This window comes from Geotrypetes seraphini, chromosome 10 (assembly GCF_902459505.1).
Source record: "Geotrypetes seraphini chromosome 10, aGeoSer1.1, whole genome shotgun sequence".
NCBI classification, from domain to species: domain Eukaryota; kingdom Metazoa; phylum Chordata; class Amphibia; order Gymnophiona; family Dermophiidae; genus Geotrypetes; species Geotrypetes seraphini.
The window spans coordinates 34918083-34930085 of NC_047093.1; the positions used below are offsets into that span (position 1 = coordinate 34918083).

General features: G+C 41.7%; 1 long non-coding RNA gene across 1 annotated transcript in view; it reads right to left on the reverse strand.

Annotated features, from left to right (window-relative positions):
- LOC117368184 overlaps window positions 1-11013 on the reverse strand; it is a 36802-nt gene extending 25789 nt beyond the window's left edge. The window contains exon 1 of the long non-coding RNA XR_004540917.1: window positions 10928-11013. This is a non-coding gene — a long non-coding RNA (uncharacterized LOC117368184). The remainder of the gene's footprint in view (window positions 1-10927) is intronic.
- Window positions 11014-12003: the final 990 nt, after the last annotated feature.

The window sequence follows — 12003 nt, forward strand, 5'->3', positions numbered from 1 at the left end:
CGGACTGGATCTATATAGGGTTTGGTGTCCACTAGTGGTTCACTCTAGATATTCAATGCCAGTGCCCACACATGACCCAGCATTGACTATCTGAGTTAATTTAGCCGACGACAGCATTTAAAAACATACTGACTGCTGCCAACTGAATATTGACCTGAGTACTTCTTCACTGTGTTTTTATTTTCACATAAGTATTTCTTCACAGAAAGTGTACAGAATACAGGGAATAGTCTTCCAGTGAAGGAAGAGGAGGCTAAAACAGAAAGCAGAATCTTGGTTCAATCAATCATTCTAGCATGTCTGGACTACTACAATTCAATGTACGTGGACTTATCCAAAGCTAGTCTGCAGAGACTCCAGCTGATACAGAACACTGCTGCCAGACTCATTTTTGGCAAGAGTAAGTTTCACCATGTGTCCCCGTTGCTCAGAGAACTACACTGGCTCCCGGTTCACTTGAGAATTCAATTTAAATGCATCTGTTTTGCATTTAAGATTTTATTTGGCTTCTTTACTACTCTTGTCCCTTTGGACTGGAATGTGTGTAGATCTCACCTGGCCAGAAGCTCTCAGAAATTAAAACTCTCCTTTCCCTCTCTTAGGGGTAAAAGTAAATCTATTAAGCAATTTAGTCATTCTTTCTCCTTCAAATTGACAGAGCTCTGGAATAATTTGCCACTTTCGTTAAGAAGCTTAGGCTCCTTCTTATCATTCAGGAATGGCTTTGAAGACAATTCTGTTCGCCAAGCACTTTGGAAATTAGCTACTTCTACTTCTCCTGCTTTAGTTCTTTTCTCGTCTAGTTCTTTTTTCTTTTCTTTAATGTTAACCGAGTTGAGCTCCAAATTGGCTGATAACCCAGTATATAAATCTAAAGCCCTCTTTTACAAAGGTGCGCTAAGCACACACTAAATCAACAAGTGCACTAAATGCTAATGTGTCTATAGGATAATATGCACGCGTTAGCGCTGCTAAAAAGCATAGCGCACCTTTGTAAAAGAGGGGGGTAAGTTTTAGTTTAGTTTAGAGAAAGCCAGAGGCTGAGATCTGGTAGGTTCTTCAGCATTAGAAGAAATAGACAGACTACAGTAGATGGGTCTTTATGGCCGCTGCTGTCCATGGTTCTGTTTTTCTTTCATGCTTCCTTTTAGCTTCCTAATATCAATTGATTAGGATAAGTGCTTGTGACCATATTTAAATGAGGCTTAGGATTTGTTAGCGTAGCAAAATTTGTCCTTACTTTTGAGTTGACATTATGGAACATCTTTTGTAATGCTAATCCTTAAAAGGGGTCTGCAGTGATCTACAGACTAGTAAGCTTGATATCAGTGTTAGGCAAAATGGTAGAAACCATTATAAAGCACAAAAGGAGGGGCATCATCAAAAGATACATCTAAGTCCGATTTGGACATAGGGTGCTAGTCGCCCAAAATCGGCAGCGGCAAAATGTCCATTCTCGAAAAGTACGTCCAAAATAATTAAAAAAAAAAAAAAAGTCGTCTATCTATACGTTCAGGCGTTCGATCGTCCAGACCACCACTATGTTTATCTTTATAGGACATCCTCGACCAAAAATTCATCCAACTCCCAAATGCCCAGAACAAGACCTTTTGGACATGGGAGTGTCCAGCATTGTGATAGACTGGCCACCCAGACATGGCAACAGAGCAGTGGGACACCTTAAAGGGCACTGCTGTGAATGTCACAAAAAGGGTGCCACATAAATATCTCACCAGAACTCCCTTATAGGATAAGGTGAGCCCCCCAAAACCCACTATACCCAAAGTACAGTAGGGTTTTGGGGGGGTTGGTGGGCTCATATTTTCCACCATTAATGTAGTGGTTAGAGGGGCTTATGGGCCTGGGTCCTCCTCTCTGTGGTTCACTAGCCAACCCCCCAGACTACATAAGCCAGCTCTGTGCAGCTCTACTAGGCTTTCTTATAGCAAGTGCTGATGTTCCGGAGGCAGGTATGTATGTTTCCTGAACTTTGTGGGGGTGCGACGGGGTCAGTGAACACGGGGATGGGGGAGTGGTGTGTGTGGGGAGGATCTTTAACTTTGTCCATGCAGTGGTTATCTGGTCACTTTGGATACCTTTTGGGCACTTATACATGTCTTTACATTGTCTAAGTCACAACATATAAGTTCCATCTAGGCAGTCTCGTCAAACCTTCGGTTATCCCTGCAGGATGACTAAGTCTAGCCCCCTGTTTTACTAAGGTGCGCTAAACGTTTTAGTGCGCGCTTAGTGCACGCTAAATCTACACGCATGTCAACCACTAACACGTCCGTAGACTAACATGCACACGTTAGCGTTTAGCGCGTGGTTAGTGTTTGCTAAAAAGCATAGTGCTCCTTAGTAAAAGGAGCTGTAGGTCAGCCCACATTCCGCCCACATCCTACCCTAACCACTCCTCCCAAAACGCCCCTTTCAGCTCTGGAAGGATTCAAAGGCCTAAAACGTCCTTGGATACGTCTAAAATGCCATTTCGATTATCGGCGCTTGGATGACCTGACTTTTAGATCATCCAAGTGCCAACTTGGGCGGGTTTTTAGACCTATTTCAGTTTCGATTATGAGCCCCATAGATAATCATGTTCTAATGGACAAAGTCAACATGCATTTGCTTCACTAAGCTGCTACAATTTTTTGAAGTTGTGAATAAACAGATGGATAAAGGTGAGCCAGTTGATGTAGTGTATCTGGGTTTTCAGAAACTTTTTGACAAAATCCTTCATGAGAGATTACTGAGGAAATTAAAAAGACATGCCTGTCACCTCTATTATATGCAAATCTGCCTCATGCATATTCATTAAGGATATCTTGAAAACTGACTGGCTGGGGGTTTTCTGGACATGTTTATGAACCACTATTCTAAGCGACTTTTCCTATTTTTTTTTTTTTTAGCACAGAACATCACTTTTTTGAATCCACCAAAGTCATAGGGATAAATTCTACAAATGGCACTGAAATTTAGAAGCCACGAAAAATCAGTACTATGCACTATTCTATAAAAGTATCCTGGGCTAAGTGTCCTTTGTAGAACCACACTTAGGCCCTCTTTTGCAAAGGTGCGCTAAGCGTTTTAGCGCGCATTTAGCGTGCGCTAAATCAACACGCGCGCTAACCACTGTGTCCATAGGATAACATGCACGGGATAGCATTTAGCACGTGATTAGCGCATGCTAATATTTACCACGTGCTAAAAAAAGCATAGCGCACCTTAGTAAAAGAGGGGGTTAGGGTGGATTCCTGTGTCCAGCTTTGGGTGCGAAGACTTACACCTGCTAAAACCTCATTTAGCTCCTGGATGCAAATGAATCCCTCCATTTTACAAAGCCGCATTAGGTTTTTTTTAATCACCGGCCGCGGCGGAATTAGCTCCGATACTCATAGGAATTCCATGAGCGTCAAAGCTAATACCACCGCGGATGGCGATAAAAACGCCTAATGCGGCTTCGTAAAAGGGGAGGGGGGTAGGCGTGTTACCCCATTGCACCTAAATAATTAGAATGCCCCAACCTGCTTCTGCCCCTCCCATGGCCCCTCCCTTTTGGGTTATAGACGAAACACTTTGGGTGCGCAGCATTATAGAATAACACATAGTGGTTAGCTTGAGAACAGAAGTGAATCTTTTCTTTTTCTCTTTTGTTTCTTTAGATTCAATGCTGAGAAAAAAGGATGTTAGAGTTCCTTATAATAGGGAAAGGTTAGGATTCATTTATATGAATCAAACCAATTTCTTTGTTTTCCTTTATTTTAATATGGTTGTAAGTAGCATGACTCCCCAATATTGTGGGCTTGAAAAGGATTATTTTGTGTTTGTAATAATGCATAACTTTGTATGTGAGCCTTTTTCCTTGGTAACATTTGATATTGTAAATCATTAAATTTTTCAATAAAAAAAAAAAAAAGAATAACACATAGTCATATGCTAGCATAGATCCAAATTGAAGGCCAATTAACTCCAATTAATGCAAATAATTGGTTGTTGGCACCCAATTGACTAATTGGGCGACCTATATAAAATCCGAGAGAGAGCACATTCCTGCAAGAATGAATTCCGAGCTCATAATTTGAGCCCTTTGTCTGTCATGTGCCATAATGCGATGAGTCAGGATTGGAATCCAAACTAAGACATCCAATGCAATATCCCCCCTCCCCCCAGACTAACAGCTAACAATGTATACCTTCCACATCAATGATGTGCATGAGAAAAAAAGGCCCGCTCACCTGCCAATGTGTTCTGCTGACATTACACTCCTCTGTGTAACCACCAACCTACCCTGAGGCAACACAGCTAGTAATAGGTTCCTTGAACTGCCTTCTACATCAGGCTGGATGCGAAGCACATTTTTTTTTTTCATCCCCCCAACTCACTCCCTGCTTATAACGATACTGTATTACCTCTATTGATTTTGACTTTAAAAAATATTAGCGTGCTATCACAGGTCTGACTGAGGTCAGCAGAGCATGAGTCCAAAGAGGAAAGAGAGGAAGCGAGAGTGGTAAAGATAGCGGGTGAACTGCGGCAGCTCATGCGCTTGGGGGGGGGGGGGGTTGGCTGCGTGGTCTTTCCGTGCATTCCAGCGTTTCGCAAGCAGCAGCAGCAGCAGGACAGTCTGCCGTGACGAGAAATTAAAATGATTTTTTTTTTTTTTTTTTTAGGTTTGGCCATGCTTTTTGTGCTTCGGGGAATGAGGCGTGAAAAATGCCCTTCCCTATGCCAGATCCATCCCTGTAATTCATGAGAGCAATCGCCTCCCAGACAAAGCCTGTTTCTTTCATTCCTTTGTGCTTGGATCTTCAAGGCTAGGTTAGACAGACCTTGCCTTCCACGCACTAAAATATACCCATATACACAAACATCTGATGCTTTTAGACTTTGATGGGTAAGATCGTTCCTTGTAGGCAGGGGTACGGCATAAACAACGACAGCATTCTGTCCACTCCTGCCTTTCAATCTTTCTTATCCCATCTTCTTCCAGATAACCACTCATATTATACGTTATGCTCTTTTTTGTTGCTAATTTTCTCCCTCCTCTCCCTTTCCCCTTTATCTTACTTTACTAGACTGATGTGGTGTTCATCTTAGGCTTCCTAGGATGCAGAACAAGACGTATAAGCAGCAGAAAACATGAAGTGATAATACTATTGTGTTCTGGAAACTGTGACTCCAAGAAGATATAGGTAAGCCAAAAGTGGTCTAGTGAAAAGGGTTCATAGGCAACCCCGCGAAAGACAAAGGCGCGTGCCGACAACTGAGCGCAAGACGGAGGCGCGCGCCGAAGAAAATTACAGTTTTTAGGGGATCCGACGGGGGTTTTTGTTGGGGAGCCCCCCCAGTTTACTTAATAGAGATCGCGCCGGCGTTATGGGGGGTTTGGGGGGTTGTAACCGTCCACATTTTACTGTAAACGTAACTTTTTCCCTAAAAACAGGGAAAAAGTGAAGTTTTCAGTAAAATGTGGGGGTTACAACCCTCCAAACCCCCTCCCAACGCCCCCACAACGCGGCGCAATCTCTATTAAGTAAAGTGGGGGGATTCCCCCCCACGCCCCCCGTCGGAGCCCTAAAAACAGTAATTTTGTATGGCGCGCGCCCCCGCACTGCGCTCTATTGTCTGGGCGCGCCTTTGTCCCAGCACGCTTTTGACCTGACACCAGAATGGAGCAGTGCCTGTTTCAGAAATTATACGTGATTAAGCCAGCTATAATTATGTATGGATGAGAGAAGAGGAAAGATGGTATATAGTACAGATATTCAAGTACCTCAAAATGATAAATATGGAAAAAAAGAATGTTCTAGAACAGAGGTTATCAACCCAGTCCTTGACACACATAAGAATAGGGTTACCAGACGTGCGGATTTCCTCAGGCATGTCCTCCTTTTCGAGAACGTCCGGGAGTCTGGACGGCTTTTCAAAACCCGGCACTTTGAAAAGTTTCCTCGAAGTCACGTTGGACAGGAGGACATCCGCGCATATGGGAGTGTGTGGTGCAGTGGTTAGAGCTACAGCCCCCAGCACCCTGGGGTTGTGGGTTCAAATTCCGCACTGCTCCTTGTGACCCTGGGCAAGTCACTTAATCCCCAAACAAGTATGCAGGAATAAGAGAGAAATAGATCAACATCAACAACTAATGCTTCCCTTTTAAGATGCTTTCAAGTCTTTTTGAAAATGTTCCAAATATGAAAAAATGTCTACTTTACTATCAAAAACCATTTAAATCTTATTAAACATCACTGCAAAGAGAAAAAAGGAGGAAAAGGCTTCAGATCCCTGTATGCTGAAAGTACAAGACTGAAAAAGCATACTGGAAAGGGAAACCACCTCATCGGCCTGAGAAACCTCTAAGAACCTCCGTAACTTAAGCAAATCTTATACACGAATACAGGATGTCCGGCGCAGTACTCGGAGAGACCTCCCAGGAAAGAGACTTGGGAGTACTGGTAGACAAGTCAATGAAGCCATTTGCGCAATGCGTGGCAGCGACGGAAAGGGTGAACAGAATGTTAGGAATGATTAAGAAGGGGATCACGAACAGATCGGAGAAGGTTGTCATGCCGCTGTACCGGGCCATGGTACGCCCCCACGTGGAATACTGTGTCCAGCACCAGTCGCCGTACATGAAGAGCGACTAAAATGGTTAAGGGGCTGGAGGAGTTGCCGTACATTGAGAGATTAGAGAAACTGGGCCTCTTTTCTCCCTTGAAAAGAGGAGACCGAGAGGGAACATTAGTAGATAAAGAGTGAACAAGAGGGCACTCTCTAAAGCTTAAAGGGGATAGATGCCATACAAATGTAAGGAAGTTCTTCTTCACCCAGAGAGTGGTAGAAAACTGGAACGCTCTTCCGGAGGCTGTTATAGGGGAAAACACCCTCCAAGGATTTAAGAAAAAGGTTGGATAAGTTCCTACTGGAACAGAACGTACGCAGGTAAGGCTAGACTCAGTTAGGGTATTGGTCTTTGACCTAAGGCCCACTGTGGGAGCAGACTGCTTGGCATGATGGACCACTGGTCTGACCCAGCAGCGGCGATTCTTATGTTCTTGTTTTCTTAAATGCTGACACAACAATTTAATTCTGATATTTCTTCAGCACTAAAAAAGTTATAGCAGCCAAACTTGTAAAGCCATCAATAACAACATGAACGACACTCACAAACGTGACTGAGACTTATCTTGCTCAAATTACTCTTTATCCCCACGTTTTAGATGCACTGCATGCCATCTCTGCTGTGCCCCAGTCCACTGCCGACGATGGCTCGCTGGCGTTTCGCCGAAGGGCTGCTTCAGGGCTCCTTTTTAGTGCTCAAGAAACATCAGAATTAAATTGTTGGGTCAGCATTTGCTTAAGTTACGGAGGTTTGTGGAGTTTTTTCAGGTCAAGTCACTTACTCCCTCTTTTACTAAGGTGCGATTACCAATTAGTGCGTGCTATTCGAATTAGCTCACTCTAAAAGCTAACGTGTTCATAGACTAACATGCACGCGTTAGTGTTTATCACGCACTAATTCAATTAGCATGCGCTAATCGGTTAGTGCAACTTAGTAAAAGAGAGCCTTAATGCCCCAGGTACATTAGATAGAGTGTGAGCCCGCTGGGACAGATAGGGAAGAATGCTTGAGTACCTGAATAATTTGTAATTCGCATACAATTGTAGGATATGCAGAATATAAATAATTAAATTTTAAAAAAATATATGCATGATATAAATTTGCATATGCTGTCTCTATTGTATGGCAACCTGTCTCATAAATATTCATTGCGGGTATCCTGAAAATCTGACTGGCTGGGTGTATCCTGAGAACTGGGTTGTTATAGCAAATAATAAGCACATAAATACTCTATAATGTATATACCATAGTAATTTAGCATATTACAGTGAGATGATATATGTGGGTATAGCATGGGTGGGCCATGGATATGTAACCAAGGCCTGGATTCCCTATATGGTGCTGATATCAGCGGCCGCCTAAAAAGTGACCACTGATTGCGTATCAATCACATGACGGCGCCGTATAGAGAATCGCGCCTCTGGAAACGTGATTCCAGCGCTTTTTCTTTAGGTACCAGTAGGCGCTTTAAATTTAAAGTGATATGCAATTTCAAAAGGTGTTTCCCTATTAACTTAGGCGCTGGTAGGGAGCCCGTTGCCACCTAAGTTAAGGCACCATTTGTAGAATTTTCCCCCATGTGCCGCACGCAACTTAGGCCCTCTTGTACAAAGGTGCGCTAAACGTTTTAGCGTGTGATTAGCATGCGCTAAATCAACGCATGCACCAAATGCTAACGCATCCATAGGATAACATGCAAGCGTAAGTGTTTAGTGTGTGTTTAGCGTGCGCTAATATTTAGTGTTCGCTAAAAAGCATAGCGCACCTTTGTGCATAGTGCACTTAAGCACAGCAACTTACAGCAGCCATTGACATGTCATAATGGACATGCTAGTATTATACAACGGCTCTGAAGCTGTTATAGAACCGGTGCTAAGTGCACCCCATTGTGGTACCTACCGGTACTTCTAGATAACAAGTTATAGAATTGCCCCAAATATATGAATAGTTTTATAACTGGGTGCCCATAAATTGCCTTTTCAACATAGGAACAAAAGTGTTTATTTTCTTTCGTAGAATATTAGCATAGTAAAAATGGTTCATGGTCAAATGCACACAAGACAAATGTGAGCGGCCAAATGCACGAAGACAAGTGAGTGCAATATGCCTGAGCGCAAGACATCTGAGCGCAAGATAAGTGAGCATGATATCTGAGCGCAAGACAAATGAGCACAAAACAAGTGAGCGCAAGACATCTGAGCGCAAGACAACTGAGCGCAAAACATCTGAGCGCAAGACATCTGAGCGCAAGATAAGTGAGCATGATATCTGAGCGCAAGACAAATGAGCGCAAGACAACTGAGCGCAAAACATCTGAGCGCAAGACAACTGAGCGCAAAACATCTGAGCGCAAGACATCTGAGCGCAAGATAAGTGAGCATGATATCTGAGCGCAAGACAAATGAGCACAAAACAAAGGAGCGCAAGACATCTGAGCGCAAGACAACTGAGCGCAAGACAAGTGAGCACAAGACATCTGTGCAAGACAACTGAGAGCAAGAATTTTCTTGCGCTGAATTGTCTTGCGCTGAATTTTCTTGCGCTCACTTGTCTTGCGCTCAGTTGTCTGCGCGCAGTTGTCCACGCGCAGTTGTCTTGCGCGCATTTGACTTGCCACCAGTAAAGACACGTGTCTATAAATTTTATAAAGAAAGCTGCCCTTTTGTCAATACCACAGCCTTAAGAGAAAGAAAAGACTTTTGACGCATCTGGGTAACTCGAGAAATGTCCAGAAAGGTAAAAAAAAAAAAAAAATTAACTGAATTATTAGGGGTGTGGAATGGGTGGCGATAATGTCTTGTGAATCCTCAAGAAAATCTACAAGTGGACACATCAAGAGACTACATTTGCTCCGCCATATCCATTTCTCCACCCACCAAGTTTCCAAGTTTCCAAGTTTATTAGTTTTTAATATACCGACCATCAAACAAATGTCTGGCCGGTTAACAATAAAATTTAAAAAATAGGAGAAACAAAAATATACAATGATAGACATTTAAATAAAAGAGGTGAACATAGATGACAATAACTGGACAAACTTGAAGGTGAGGGTGGGGGGGAAGGGAGGGAAAAGTTACATAATTGAGAAGAGAGGGAGATAGTGGGTTTGGGATAGAACATAATGGATAGGGTCGCTTTGTTGAGCCAAATGGTAGCTTGGAGTATAGAAGAAGTAAGAAGAGAGGAAAGAAGAAGAAAAAAAAAAAGTAAAGCGAAAGAGAAGAATTGAAATATGATTAATCTAATTACTGTTGAATGCATCACGGAATAGAAAAGTCTTTAGGCTGATTTTAAATTTTATTAGCTGTTGTTCATCGCGGAGGTGTTGTGGTAGGGAATTCCATAACGTAGGGGCAGTTACTGCGAAATTTATTTTCCGAGAATAGTAAGAATCTTTTAGGGAAGGGATGAAGAGAAGTTTTTGATCTGTTGATCTAAGAGTGCGTGGGGAACATTGTGGAATGAGAAGTTTATCAAGGAATGAGGGTTGGTGAGAAAGTTTTACTTTAAAGGAGAGTAAGATGATTTTGTAAGTAATACGGTGAGTGATAGGGAGCCAATGAGCCTCTTTTAGAAGAGGGGTGACATGTTCGAATTTGCCTAATTTGTAAATAAGTTTTATTGCAGTGTTTTGTATCAGTTGTAGACGTCGGATTTCTTTTAGGGGGAGGCTGTTAAAAAGAGAATTACAGTAATCTAAGTGAGAAATAACTAGGGAATAAATCAGAATATTAATTGAATCAGTTTCTAGGATGGAGATTAGTGACCGGATGATACGAAGTTTAAAAAAGCAGATTTTTACGACCGAGCTAATGTGGTCATGAAAAGTGAGATCCCTATCAATGATGATACCTAAGAGTTTTATTTTGGTTTCCATTTGTAATGGGATTGATTTAATAGAAATTGTTCCCAATAATGATTCTGATGATTTGATAGGAAGAAGGAGTCCATGGGATTTATCAATATTGAGGGAAAGTTTATTTGAGTATAGCCAATCATTTATGATGTCCAGTTTATTGTTTATATCTGATTCGACCAACTGCAAATCTGAAATAAGTATTTTCTCATGATTGTCAATTTTCAGAACATCTGAAATTTTTTTTTTTAATTAAAATTTCAAAATTACATACAAAGCATTGTATTGCTATTTTTCTTAGGGTAAAGCTATATCCCACTTTCCCTTCCCCTCACCAGCTCTCTGACTGGGAAAATTAATAGCATACACAGATGACTGAAAGCATAATATAGGTTTATTCATACAATTTTATAATAATGAAATCATGCAGTAAGGAATCAATAATTTGTTACCATATATTGCATCATCACTCTGACATCGGAGGACAAGCGATCATCAGAGGCAGCGCATTCATTTCATCTCAGCATCACACGGTTTGTCAGCAGTGGAGAAGTCCTGATTCCACTGAGTTCTGCCTGTCCTTTTTATGCTCAAATTATGGTCAGGATCCGGTTTTGCATACGTGTTCAATCATGAACATGTCACAAACAAGTTAGGCACTTTTTTGCTCAAATTATTATGGTCAGGATCCGGTTTTGTCTATGTGTTCAATCATGAACATATCACAGACAAGTTCACTAACCATGTATGCACATCCTGTCTTCCCCCCCCCCTTCTCTCGATTGAATCATCCATATCCTGTCTTGCCAGGTGCAAGTTATCTTTCTGAACTCTAGTTCCCCTTTTAAAAAAAGAAAGTTGTTATTTGGTATTAGGATCCTTTTTTTGCATGGCAGATGGTTTCTTAAACAGCCATTGTTACAAACAAAAAAACTCTCAGACTACAGGTATGTCCCATACGTATCACAAGCATAAACTCTGAAAGAGAACTAAAGTCATTTTACAGCCAGTTTTCCACTAAAAAGAAGAAAGATAATCCACTCTTTATACAGTCCTCAATTCAGAGCGGCAAGAAAGAAAAATCCTTCAGGAAAAGGAAAAAAAAATACAAACAATTTAAACAGAAATAGCGCAGTTCAATTCAGCATTATTACAGATTTGATTATTATACTGCATTTTCCTGGACTGCGAATGAAATCCCCTTCCCTTATAAAAAGAAAGAGAGAGCTGGGCTGGACCATAAAAGATATCTCTGTTCTCTTGAGAGAGAATAAAGCATTTAACATTGTAACATAGTAGATGACGGCAGATAAAGACTCGAATGGTCCATCCAGTCTGCCCAACCTGATTCAATTTAAATTTTTTAATTTTTTCTTCTTAGCTATTTTTGGGCAAGAATCCAAAGCTTTACCCGGTACTGTGCTTGGGTTCCTACTGCTGAAATCTCTGTTAAGACTTACTCCAGCCCATTTGCAGGGGAATCTTAATTGAGACAGAGCTCCTATAGAGATAACTTTGTCACGATATA